General features: G+C 38.2%; 1 protein-coding gene across 1 annotated transcript in view; it reads right to left on the reverse strand.

Annotated features, from left to right (window-relative positions):
* The window catches only part of WDR27 (WD repeat domain 27), an 81,202-nt gene that overhangs the window by 1,834 nt on the left and 65,490 nt on the right, over positions 1 to 13,878 (reverse strand). The window lies entirely within an intron of this gene.

A 13,878-nucleotide genomic window follows, 5' to 3' on the forward strand; every position in this document is an offset into this window, starting at 1 on the left:
CACTTTAAAAAAACATACCACAATCTAGAACCACTAAGTTGTAGTATAGGAAGACTAAAGAGACAGCCTTCAGAGTAGTTGTTAGAAAATTTTCCTAATAACTAAGAGGATATAAAAGTCATAAATATCTTAGAACTGATTTCTACAGTTTAGGATAATTTAGCAAATACTTATGTTATCTCAATTAAAAAAAAAAGATTTGGAAAGAGCAATGCAATCTTTTCCCTTTAAATAACTAAACATTAGGTATATTTCAAATAGGCAGGTAAAAAACGAGACTTTTAAAATGTATTTTTAAGTGTGTTCTTCGGAATTTAAACTTTCCTTTAAGAAGAAATATGTAAAATCTGAAACCTTGTTATCCAAATTTGAAAACATTAAATAAAATTTTTCAGTTTCTACATACATCTTTGCAATTTTTAATTGAACAGCATAGAATTCAATAAAAAAATCAATAATATTACAAGTGATGCAGATATCATGCATGAGAAAAAGGATTCTGCCTGCCTATGTTTCTCAAAGAAAAAAGGGAAAAGTGCTTTCCAAGAAGTAAACTAAATTTAGTATCAAAATAATTTTATCCTTATTGGTACAGTCTCAAATAATGAAAAAGTGCCAATGCAAAACTGCGTTAAGAAACCAATCCAAAATTCAGTGGAAGTCACAGACATACTGATACTATGAAAAGGGGTCCTCCACATAAGAAACAATAGTGAGAGTCACATATAGGCACACAGGATTGTTTTAGACCATACCTTATCTGGCAAAAATAACAATTATTTGCAGGATACAGTCAGTCAGTATATATCCACAAGACATATCAGAAACGTTACATAACATATGTAGAAAATATGTGGACTTATTTGGTATATTATAAACAAAATGTGACTCTCAAAAGAAAGAATAAATTTTAAAGCATGCAAAAAATAGTCAAAGATGATAATCCAAACTTTATAGTTTCAATTAAAAATTATAATGTTCCATTGTCTTTACTAAATCTCTGCAGTTAACACTATGAACATGGAATTTAGAGCACTGCCTAACATAAGCTAAAGCCAACTGTGCATGGGCACTATTACAACAATGTATTACTCTGTGGCTTGTCTTAAGTTTTTGTTGATAATACCCTAAAATCAGTTTAATCATTGAGACCCAAGACAGCTGAGCTGGCCCTAACAGATGGCAAACTGCTACAAGATATATGTCCTAAAAACCTGTGGACTCAACTGACAGTCTTCTCAATTTATGAAAAGATGCACAGACCAATTCAGGACCTGAAAAACACTTAATTCCTCACTCAGAAAACAAATATTATCAGCCAACTCCAAAGATTGTCTCGTCCAAACCAGCACTGAAGAAACACTGGGTAGCCCTCATTGTCAAATATTCTATTGGTGACCATATTCACTGAGAGGCAAACCAAGAGGCCAACTGTAAATCTACTTAACTGCATCCAGTTTATATACCTCATATATTCTGGATTCAGTCCAGGATATGAAATTAAAACCATCTTCTGGCATAAATGAAGTACCTAAAACCTGACAGAAATGTAGGCATCCATTTTTAACCTCTGGATCTTTCATAGCATTTCCCACAGATATTGCCATACTAACTGAGAGAGTAGCAGAGTCCTCAGTAATGTGTTAAAGTCATTGCATCCTTCCTAAAAGGATACAGCAAATGTTTGTTAATTGGAAATTCTTCCTTAAAATTAAGACTCTTCTCCCTACTTTTTAAACGTCTCAGGAAACTGGTCATAATAATGACTATTTTATTGCTGGTAATATAACTGCAACAGTATTTTTTTGTTTTAAAATATGGGGCCATATCACAGCTACTGTGACTTATACCACTTGGGACATGATCAGTTCACAAGGAAACAGATAGGTAAGAGGAATCCAAACAAGATAAAAGTGGTAAAATGACATAAAAGAAAGGATTCTGATGTGTTTGTAGATAAGAAATTATTTTCTCTAGTGGAAAGTACAAGATTATACATTAGTAAATTCAGTGTGTACACAGGTCTACTAAAGTTCTTGCTATTTCCATACAGAAACATCACAATTTTGGTTTGTAAATACTTCTAGTTAGTCATAAGATTCCTCTTTATTGTCATAAAAATATTAAGAGGTAGTGTTAGTTATTTACTTCACATCCTAAACAGATGACAATATTGCCAAGTAATTAGGCTTAAACAGAGAAGGTTTCAGAGTTCTAAGATAATAGTACCTTTCAAAATTTCCCTTATTTTATAGGGCTTTATCCAACTGTTCTCCTTCCATATTGGCTCTCCATTCTTCACTCTGATGATACTATACCATGACTCAACTGGTATCAAAATTATCAGATGCCAACACCTATATGTTATCTCAGTACCTGTAACATTGTTCTCTCTTCTTCATAGCCAAGCTTTTTCTCACTGTATATCACCTGACCCTACCATCCAGACTTCTCACAGGACTTCCTTCTGAGAACAGAGTGCTAGCGATGATTTTTTATTCCAGCAAGGATGAGGTATAGGGACTGCAGTCAGGTTGTACTTCCACCACCATCAGTGCCAGAGCAGACTACAGCAGTCATGCTCACATTAACAGAAATCTGCAAGTCTCAAGAAAGTGAGAGATGAGATGCTGTAGAAGTCCATAATCCAGGGAGACTCCAGAAAGGAATGGAGTATGCTGAGTGAGAGGAGAGCAAAAAGTATTACAAGCTGCACTGCAGTCTCCAGAACAGGATGTTCCTCCACATCTAACTGACTAAAGAAACAGAGTACTCATGAAAACAGGGATAAATCATTCTTACCAACTAGCCCCCCAAAATCCTGTGGGCCTCTTGTCAAAATGATTCAATAGTATCACAATACTCACTAATGCCAATAACACTTTAAGTGTTTGTATCGTGAAAGATAGAAATCCTGTTCCTCATAGCTATTGTACACATGTCCATCCTCTGCAACAGTGGGAATGACGAAACAGGACAAATATGTCATGTTTCTTAACAAACTACATAACTTTGTTAGATATAATAACTTAAAAAGAAGAAACTGAATGAGGAAAATACTGGAGAGAATAAAATCAAGCCTAAAATTCAGTTGTTTGGTACGTAGCATAAGTCCTCTAGACTCCACACAACTGACAGATGGAGAGCTAGTAAAACAGATTTACAAAACTCCTATTTCAAGCAATTATTTCCCTTCACAAGCTAATTACTCTGCAATTGCAAGTTTTTGGAATGCCTGAATCGGTTCTTCTGCATATACTAAGACCAGTCTTTGGCAGAGAGGTATAGGCAGCAGATAGGACTATACTTTTTATCGCTCACCATCTTTTCTCTTTCCGATCCCAAATTGCCTTACTGTCACTCTTCTTTTCCTCTTCAAGCCAATCTCCTCCCTCATGGAAGTAGGCACAAAGAAGAGGCAAAGTCAATGACAGCAAGAGACAAGAGCACAAAATGCTCTGAACCACAGACCTACAATGCCTTCCAATAATTTCTGAGCCATGAAGAAACGTGGCTCCATGTTTTAACCAAGAGAACATACCACAGAGAGAGATGGTTAGTGAAGCTGAAAATTTTCCATCATAATCTAGCAGCTTACAGAGCTTTGCCAAACTTATCCAATAAAAATTGATTTTCCATTCCAGGTTCTCGGTTTAATCTGGGGAAGAGCACATTCATTTTTTGCTTAATCAATCTCTACGTCCCAATTCCACTCTATAATATAGGTATGATACTATCTCACTGCTTTTTTTGAAGACAATTTCAATGTTTGTGAAACTCAGGTAATTCTAGTAATTTATGCTGTTCCACACAGTTCTTATATCAACCACTTGGCTCATACCTTTTTTTCAAAAATGCTATGAAGCAGTTTTGCAGCTTCAGTAGAATCTAGCAAGTGCATATTTGGTTTTCTAAAAGAGATGTTAGCTAATCACACTTCTCAACCTAAAAAGCATTCAAAAATCTTACCTCTAACTTTTCAAAAAAATGTTTCTAAGCCCTGAGCTAGAGGTTAGGCTGGGATGCAGTGCTCTTCTGAATCATCACATCATGTAATAAGCCTCAAAGGTTCAGAACAGTAATGACAAGCAAGTACAGACAGACGTCCACCTGTAGCTAACCACTGAAGCATTCATCAGCATGAGAAAGACAGAGACTACTTTCTTATTGAACTGTTGCTAGACAAATCACACAGAACACGACTGGGCACACAAGTTTCCCACTGTACTTCATTCCTACAATTCTATCCTAACAGAACTAGTGTTAAGCTTCTTTCTGATACTGTATTTCTAGTCCTATAAATCCTAAATATTTAGGTGTGGTGTTTCAGCTTCAACAGAAAAAGTGGCAGAGTCCCTGACTACATCCCAGAATAGTTTTTTATGTTGTGGTAGCTATCATCTTCTCTTCCAATAATCGTGCTTTTAAGGAAAATAACAGCAAATATTTTAAAGCAGAGTAATTTTGACATGTAACACAATAAAACATGATTAAAAGAAAAACATCACCATAAAGAAGTGTGTAACACCATTTTCTGTTTAAGTAACCATAGTCAAAGATATTTAAGCTAGTCAGTGATAGTCTAAATTCTGAGAATAAAAGTTAACTTGGTGTAAGATTGAAAATCAGCTTTTCAGTAAATTTATTTTTAAATTCAATACTTAAAAAAACACACCCAAAGGAAATAGTATTTTAACAGAAGAAACATTCAGATATTCATAAGAAATGGAATAACTCCAGTATAAACATTCTCCTACTATAGTCTGCCATCATGATAGTTTTACTACCTTTTTGATGTCAGTCAGATTGTTTTTCTATTCTATACTTGCTAGATTTTTTTAGTGTATTCTTCTCTACAGAGCAAAAAAAAAAAAAGAGGAGTAAGTTAATTATAAATGATACCATAACACTAACCATAGGGAAAAGCAAAAAAAGTTGAAAATATGAATTTAATGACAGAGGAAGAACAGATTTTCAGCAAACCAAATGTAATAAAAAAGAAAGTAAAATAGTCTAGGAAGTACTTAGCAATACCCAAAATGCATATGTGCATATAATCTGTTATAGACTTTAGCCAAAGTCAATCCCTTTATTTTATATTAAGACCAATTTCTTGTAATAAAAATACTGATTCAGTAGATATTGGTATTTCCTTTCCATTTCTGTTCAAGGGTCAGCCAAATGTAAAAATCATTTACCTGTACCAATAGCTTCCAAACAAGTTTCCTGCACCCATAACCACATACTTACTTGCGTTTCCTTTTGCTTGAAGTTTGAAGAAAATTTGGAGTAGTCAGTTTTCATTAACCCACGGTGTGAGAGTGTATTTAGCACTTTACATGGATATACAAGGTTGTGCTTTCTTCTTTAAATTTGTAGCAAGAGACAAGGAAGAAGGATGAAGGTCTCTCCTTGAGGGGAAGAATTTATATCCAAATGGAAAACTACTTAATTCTATTGCATCAGTAAAGAGAGTGTGCTATATAAATTTACGCTTTATCTGCAGAGTTTCACTATAAATTCTTTCCTCTGTTTTCTTATACATCATCTTCAAAGCAAACTTGATCCCAACTGTTCCCATTGCTCCCTTGTCCAACCCATGGCCATACACATTAAACTACTTGCACTCCTACTCTCTCCTGGGAAGGGAAAGACGGGAAGCAAATCAGAAAGAGAAACACTGTGAAAGCATAACATACAAATTATCTTTGTTATGAGCTCCTGCACAAGGATCAGAAAAGCAACACCAGTTTCAAGAAAAACCCTTTGTAACTCCTGCAGTTTTAAAACACAGCACATATTTTACAAACAGACCACAGGAAAAAAAAAAAACAAAAAAAAAGACAGGAAAAAAAAAAACAAAAAAAAAAAAAAAAAAAAAAAAAAAAAAAAGACAAAGGTATTATAAAGTCCACAGGTCCTGATGAGGTGCATCTGCAGGTCCTGAGGGAACTGGCAGATGAAGTTGCTAAACCACTATCCATCATATTTCAGAAGTCATGGCAGTCTGGTGAAGTTCTCAATGACTGGAAAAGGGGAAACATAGCCCCCATCTTTAAAAAGGAAATAAAAGAAGACCCAGGGAACTACAAGCTAGTCAGTCTCACCTCTGTGTCCAGCAAGATCATGGAGCAGATCCTCCTGGCGACTATGCTAAGGCACATGGAAAATATGGGGGTGATTGGTGACAGCCAACATGGCTTCACTAAGAGCAAATTGTGCCTGACTAATTTGGTGGCCTTCTATGATGGGGTTACAGCATTGACGGATAGGGGAAGAGCAACTGACATCATCTACCTGGACTTATCCAAAGCATTTGATACTGTCTCACACGACATCCTTATCGCTACACTGGAGAGACATCGATTTGATGGATGGACCACTCGGTGGTTAAGGAATTGGCTGGATGGTCGCACTCAAAGAGTTGCAGTAAACGGTTCAAAGTCCAAGTGGAGATTAGTGACGAGTGGTGTTCCTCAGGGGTCAGTACTGGGGCCAGTGCTATTTAACATCTTTCTCCCACATGGACAGTGGGATCAAGTGCACTCTCAGCAAATTTGCAGATGACACCAAGCTGTGTGGTGTTGTGGACACGCTAGAGGGAAGGGATGCCATTCAGAGGGACCTTGACAGGCTTGAGAGGCAGGCCTGTGAGAACCTCATGAAGTTCAACAAGGCCAAGTGCAAGGTCCTGCATATGGGTCGGGGCAATCCCAAGCATAAGTAGAGGCTGAGTAGAGAATGGATTGAGAGCAGCACAGAGGAAAAGGACATGGGAGTGGTGGTTGCTGAGAAGCTCAACATGAGCCGGCAATGTGCACTTGCAGCCCAGAACGCCAACCACATCCTGGGCTGCATCAAAAGAAGTGTGGCCAGCAGATCGAGGGAGGTGATTCTGCCCCTCTACCCTGCTCTCATGAGACCCCACCTGGAATACTGCATTCAGCTCTGGAGTCCTCAACACAAGAAGGACATGGAGCTGCTGGAATGAGTCCAGAGGAGGGCCACGAAGATGGTCTGAGCACTGGAGCACCTCTGCTATGAAGACAGGCTGAGAGAGTTGGGGCTGTTCAGCCTGGAGAAGAGAAGGCTCCGGGATGATCTTATTGCAGCCTTCCAGTACCTGAAGGGGGCCTACAGGAAAGCTGGAGAGGGACTTTTTGCAAGGGCATGTAGTGATAGGACAAGGGGAAATGGCTTTAAACTGAAAGAGGGGAGATTTAGATTGGATATAAGAAAAAAATTTTTCACTCAGAGGGTGGTGAGGCAATGGAACAGGTTGCCCAGAGCAGCTGTGGATGCCCCATCCCTGGAAGTGTTCACGGCCAGGCTGAATGAGGCTTTGAGCAACCTGATCTAGTGGAAGGTGTCCCTGCCCATGGCATTGGGGTTGGAACTACAGGTCCTTTCCAATCCAAACCATTCTAAGATTCTATGCAGGGAATGCTTTTCAAATGTATCAGCATGCTGACGGTTATAACGAACACACTTTGAATTTTCCTCACTAAAAAAGTTTATATAAACAGACCCAAACCATATCTCAGATTTGCCTCTGTAAGCCACTCTTCTTAGAAGCTTCCAATTTATATTTTTTTAATATATTTTTCTTAATTTTAGTTTCTATTTAATTAGCCAAATTCAAAGCCTCACATATATGATTGTTTCTATTTGTCTGCCTGTGGAATTTATGTAGCACCAAACACTGCTGCATTTAGGTTGATTTTACTCTGTTAGTATACTTAGGCTTGACAGAGTTCAGAATTATTACTTGAAGAATTACCTTGTTCTAAGAAAATTTACCTCACCTCTCATTATGAAGCAGTATGGTTCTATCACACCCACTCTGGAAGTGGCACTTGTCTGACTGCTGCTAAGGCTTTTTTCTGTATCACCTGTAACAGTAATTGCATTCCCTGCTTGTTTTCTGGTGTTACTGTCCAACAGAAATACTGCAAGATTCAGATGATGCAGAAGATCTTCATTCAGATGTTTAGACATAACAGGGAATTTACAAACAGCTTTACAAAAGATTACTCCATCTTAATAAATTTGTAAGCACAATGCAATCAACTAATAGGATTGTAGGCATATGTATCAATGATATACAAAATTCAACTGCTGTCAGAGTTGTAAACTAAGAGGTACATATTTAGAAAACACAAGCCCTGTGAGTATAAATATATACATATCCACTTTTGGCACCTCACTGCTACATGCGTATGAAAATGAACCTTGGGTATTCATATCTACTTTGACTTCCTGTTTTGCCTATGTTTGAATATGGGCTATTTTCTCTAAAATTATTTTTCTTTAGCAAAAAGGCTAATTTCTCATACTTCCACCCAGCTTTCAGAAGTGTTATCAAACTTAAAGTAACACAGTAACACATTGCAGCCTTGTGAAGTTCAGTTTGACATGCCACTAGAAAAAAAAAAGTGCTCTGTAGTAGTTAAATAAGTGTGCTTCTACAGCCAGCAGAAAATCCTCCACTACTCTCAACTGCCAGTTTGGTTTTATGGTGGTAAGGTCTGAGGTGTAGAGACATAGATAAAGCAATAGCCTGAACTGACCAAGCAGCAAACAAGAGCAGCTAATGCGCTCATGCTCACGTAGTTCCATAGTTCATAAAATAATCTGCCAAAGCTAAGATTTTCAGTCATCTTCAAAGATATACCCAAACAGACAGCAAAGCAGCAGCACCCTGTAAAGTCATGTATGTATTAACAAGAAGGCAATATTTCTCTCTTCCCTCCCAGGATACATAGGCCTAAAAGCCAACCACGCTACCAAAGAATTCAAGAGTAACACCAAGTTGTGCTCTTCTTTGGAAAGAAGTCAGTCCCTGTCATTCATTCTCTGCCATGGATTTCCTTCTGCCAAGCAATATCAGTCCTGATTTTTCCACAGTAAACATTACTAATGCTATTTTCTCCAGATGTTTTCTCTTAAAAGTTATCTTAGTTAAACAATATGGACATATAAAATTAAACTTGAGCTTCACATAATTGGGATACCAATGACACTGAAAATCAAAATACCCCAGATAGTCCCTAGCACTGCTTCATATAATACATTCTGTTCTGCAAGTCCACTAATACAAAGTGTAGACCAAGACAATAAATACTAGACAACACCACCATCAAACATTCCTAAAAGTAATATTCTAGTAAAGAAAATATCCTATTTTTCCAAACCCAGCATTAAAGTCAACACTACAGCATACTCTACTGGATCAAAGATACCTATTTAAACATTAGTGGTACCTCCAAGATACACTCCCAAGAGATAATGAACTAAACATTCTGAACTATTAGCATGTTCTAACTCCTCTATTTACACATATCCATAGCAGAATCTCTTTCTCAACCCCCTGCCTCTTCCTTCATCCGTAGTCTTTTATCTTCCATTCATTAGTACCTAAAAAGTTCTAGTGAAATTGTGGTCTCAAATGGAGAACAGACAACCATACAGTTTTATCGTTCGCATTTTGAGGTTCTTGGGGTGGTTTTCTCTTTGCTATCTAGACTATTTTATGCAATTTTGTACCTAATCTAATGCAGTTTTTAACGTTTTCACACCACAGACACAGAAGGGTGGACATATTTCATATAAATAAGATCAAAGTAACTGACTGCAGTGGCAACAAATTGAGATAGGCCTCATCTAAATTCTTTTAAAGAGGAAAGGACAGAAAAAAGATACCATTGCTAATTTGCATTTTATAAATCAGACCTGAGCCACAGAAAGACTAATATGACTAATAATATATTTATGGCAGTCAAGAAATAGATCATAAACTCCTATGGTGATGATTACATTAGGAACTAGTGCAGCACAAGAGGAGCAGATGTATGGTTAAAATAGTGCTGGCAGCCTAACCTTCAAATGTATTTTGGTTCTTTACTTCAGGCTCTCTTATCTCTCATTCTGTGGACTGAACATCATTAGTATAGAGAGAGCATTCAGTTTGCTCAAAGATTTGCTCTTTCACTTCAGCCTCTCCTGAAAGGAATTGATCTGCATGATCCAAGACCACTCAGTAATACAAATCAAAGCACAGTAAATGGGGAGGACTGGGAGACGTTCTACAAAAGGTGTGCACACTCTTATCTAAACTAAAAAGCAAATGCTTACTCTGCCTCATTGCATTGCAATTCATACTCTAGAGAAAATAAGGGGAAAAACTTTAAAAATTTAAACTATTTCAAATTATAGAGCTCTTTCACTATGGCTTCTCAAAGCCAAAATACATATGTCCAGGTAAAGTAGATGACAAGTTTAGCAGATAGCAGCATTGCATTTTGAATGCATTTATGAGTGACAAAATAAGTAATAATATTTTTATAGCTACTCATCTTGATGTAAGAATAGCTAAAAATAAAACTAAGAGTTCTGTTACATAATATGTATTTTTCTTGTCCTTATCAAAGAAGTTATTAGTCTAATCCAATAGGGAAAGTCATAAAGATGCTATATGATTTGAGACAGTGAATTTTACAACTAAATAAATATCTGGCATCAAAACATTAAAGTACATTGCTCAGTAGGACTGACATTCTGTTTGGAATATCAGCCTCCGTAACTATTTAAAACTGAGGTGTCGACTATAAAAAAATTCTACATTTTGCGTTATATCAGAAGCAGAATCTTGTGTTTGAAAACAACTGAGTCTGCAAGCACTATCAGGTCCAAGTTTGCATTCAGCCACCACTCACAGGTTTGCAGAATTCTTTGGATATGCCCCTGATAAGTATGTTTCCAGCATCACTTGCATAATGGGAATTTACTCTAAAACCTATTTTGCACAAACGTTAATATTCAGGGATTAACAAGCAGTTAGTACACTGGTGTTATATATAAGCATCAAATTACCTTATCCTCTGTCCTGTTACTACTTTCACTGTTGATGCCCTCTGGAGAAGAAGAAAAGATCTTCCTACTCTCTCTAGCTTTGTTGCCTTCGCAGTTGGAAGGCATAAATTTAATCCTGCATTTAGAATGTGTTTCAAAGACAATGTTGTAGGCAAAATGCTATACTTTGATTAGAAATGTAAATAAAATGGAAGACAACTTCATACATTATCCATGTGTGATGGTTTGATGTGGGGGGGTGTTCTGGTGGCAGAAGAGGGGATTTGCTCCCTGTGCCACCAGATCTGAGTCCCAGCCCCCTCGGGGGGTTAAGCCAAATCAGCGCCTCTGCGAATTGCCCTATTTAAGTTGAGACAAAGGGACGGGAAAAGGTCTTTTGCCCAGGAGCGAGGAGAGGGGAGGAGGGCGCTGCCCTCACTCCCGGCTCCCAGCCGGGCGGCTGCTGGGGCCCGGGCCGGCGCCATGTGCTCATGATGGCGCCGGGGCAGCCGCATGGGGGACTCAGGAAGCGCCTCGCTCCCGGGGTGCCCGCCGGGCCAAGCTGCCCCAGAGAGGATTAAGATCTAAGAGAAAACAACCACAACGACCAGGTCAGTCAAGATGGAGCAGGAGGAGGTGTGCTGGAGCTGAAGTTTTCCCTTGCAAATCGGTGTGAAGATGGCAGGCGGCCCCCATGCAGCCAGGGTGTACTCGGCGGAGCAGAGACCCACTCGTAGCCCGTGGAGAAACCCACGTCGGAGAAGAGATGCCTGAGCCCAGGAGAGGTCGTGGAGCAGGGGATGTGCGACCAGGTACTGTTAATAATGGGGCATGGAATGCACGACGAGGTCGTGGAGGCATCTAGAGTCCGTGGGACGACCCACGCCGACGCGAGTGGCAGCAGCTCCCTAAGAGGCCAAGACTGGTAAAGCCCGAACTGGTGTAATCCATGGGGAAGGATTGCAATCCTGCGGGTAGGACTTACGCTGAAAAAGTTTGGGGATTTTTTCCTCGTGAGTAGGGGATCCACTGAATCAAGGGAAAAATGGAAGGAAGGAAGGAGCGCGGCAGTTAACATCATGGATGACCTGCACTCCCCCATTCCTTGTCCCCCTGCGCCGCAGGTGGGGGGAGGTAGAGCCAGGAACAAAAAGAGAGGGGGGTGGGGAGGTTATTGTGTTTAAGATCTGGCCTTGTTTTCTTTTTCTCCTCTCAAGTAACCCGTTTAGTTCCCTTTTGTCTCTTGTTAAGTAACTGTTAATAAATTGTTTTGTTTTAAGAAAAAGCCTGAGTCATGTTTTGCCCGGGATGACCATGGTTGATGAGTGCTCCCTCTCGGTTCTTGTCTCGACCCTCGGTTCCTTTTATTATAAAACTACGACACCATGTATTTTTGTTATTGATGTAGCAACCTGTTATGCTGAAAAACTTCTGGCTTTGCAATATGGAACAGTCAGTGTGAAGTGTGAGCCCAGGCTTTGAGATTTGACATGGACACATAGTTTTATGTTAGTAAATTCCACTGCAGCGCTAGGGTCAAAATATGCCCCTTAGAGTCTACAGTTCAAAGAGTGCTGGCAAGAATGAATCTGAAAACAAAGAGTCAAATCCTTATTTCTGCATTCCCTACTTCATTTCTGGAAACTTGGAATTTGTTGAGAGAGTCCTAAGGTCTTCAGAGACAAAAATGAAGAACCTATTTAGAAATGAAGTAAACCAGCTGACTAGATCTACATGTAGCGCAGAAGAAGATTAGATACTTCTGGTTTTAAAAGGAGCCTTTCACACTCTCCAGATGTTTTTGTCTTTTTAAACTAAGATTTCTTTGGTCAATAAATGTTTAGGTAAACATTTTTGTACAGAGCCCAGGAAAATTGAAATCTAAACCCAATTAGAGTATTTGTCCAACATCCTTAATGCTATTTTCTGATAGTCAGAAACCTCAAACTGTCCACTTGTAAAATGGTTAGAAATGAAAATATTATGTGTATTCAGTTAAGAAAAAGTCAACCCATGTCACTTGTAACCTTAGGCTATTTAAGATGAAGAGAAGATCTGATATTAGAAATAAGATATTAACTTTCTACATTTTCTAATCACAATGAACTATGGTAAAAATAACCTCTGTTCAAAACCAGGATATTGTGGTTACCTGCTTTGATCAGACTTTCAGGTTATATACAGGTCTTGACAAAGGTTCTCTTAAAAAAGTTGGAGTAATTAGGGGAAGGAGCGCTTTCAACCCATGACTTACAATATGTATAAAAATCTCATACTAACACACACAGAAGCAGTTCAAATAAAAACAAGTGGCTACTCCATCTACACAGAAGCTATACCAAGCTGTTCTTGTGTAAAATACGTCATATATATTGTAAGTAGAGAGAAAGGCAGACAGAATTTGCATCTCTTTATTTACAATGACATATTTTGGTTTTCTGAGTCTATGCCCTGTAGGAATATGGTTTTGATTTTGTTATTAATCAATGCAGTCAATATATTCCTCTCTGTCATACACTTCAGATATTGTGAAATATAAAAGGCAGGTTAAGATTAATGTCTTTCAATTATATTCCAAGTCTGCTTCTTTTTGCTTTAAAATCAAATCTGTTAACCACAGGGTGCAAGCACTGCACTCGATAAATTAAACTCCAAGATGATTGAAGATGCAGTTGCTGGTCAGTGGAAAGTTACATAACTTATTTGCAGAATGCGTTATTTCAAGATAACACTTTTTATCCACACTGCTGAATTTTTATGCAGCTTTTTGAATTCCAGTGGACATTCACTCGTAGAATACAGTTTGCAAAAATGTGGCTTCTTGATACTCTTAAAACTGTTCCAGTTGCACATCAGTCCATCTGTCAGAATGTTATTAGTTTAACAATATGAATGGACTATTCAGTGCCATATTCAATTTTCTTTTTCAAAAGAAAACACAAAAGTATATCCAGTCTCCACTTCACATAGAAGCCTCCTAAAAATGCCCCAAAACTGTATTTTGTACTAATAGTACAGTTGCAGCAA

This window comes from Tauraco erythrolophus, chromosome 2 (assembly GCF_009769465.1).
Source record: "Tauraco erythrolophus isolate bTauEry1 chromosome 2, bTauEry1.pri, whole genome shotgun sequence".
Lineage (NCBI taxonomy): Eukaryota > Metazoa > Chordata > Aves > Musophagiformes > Musophagidae > Tauraco > Tauraco erythrolophus.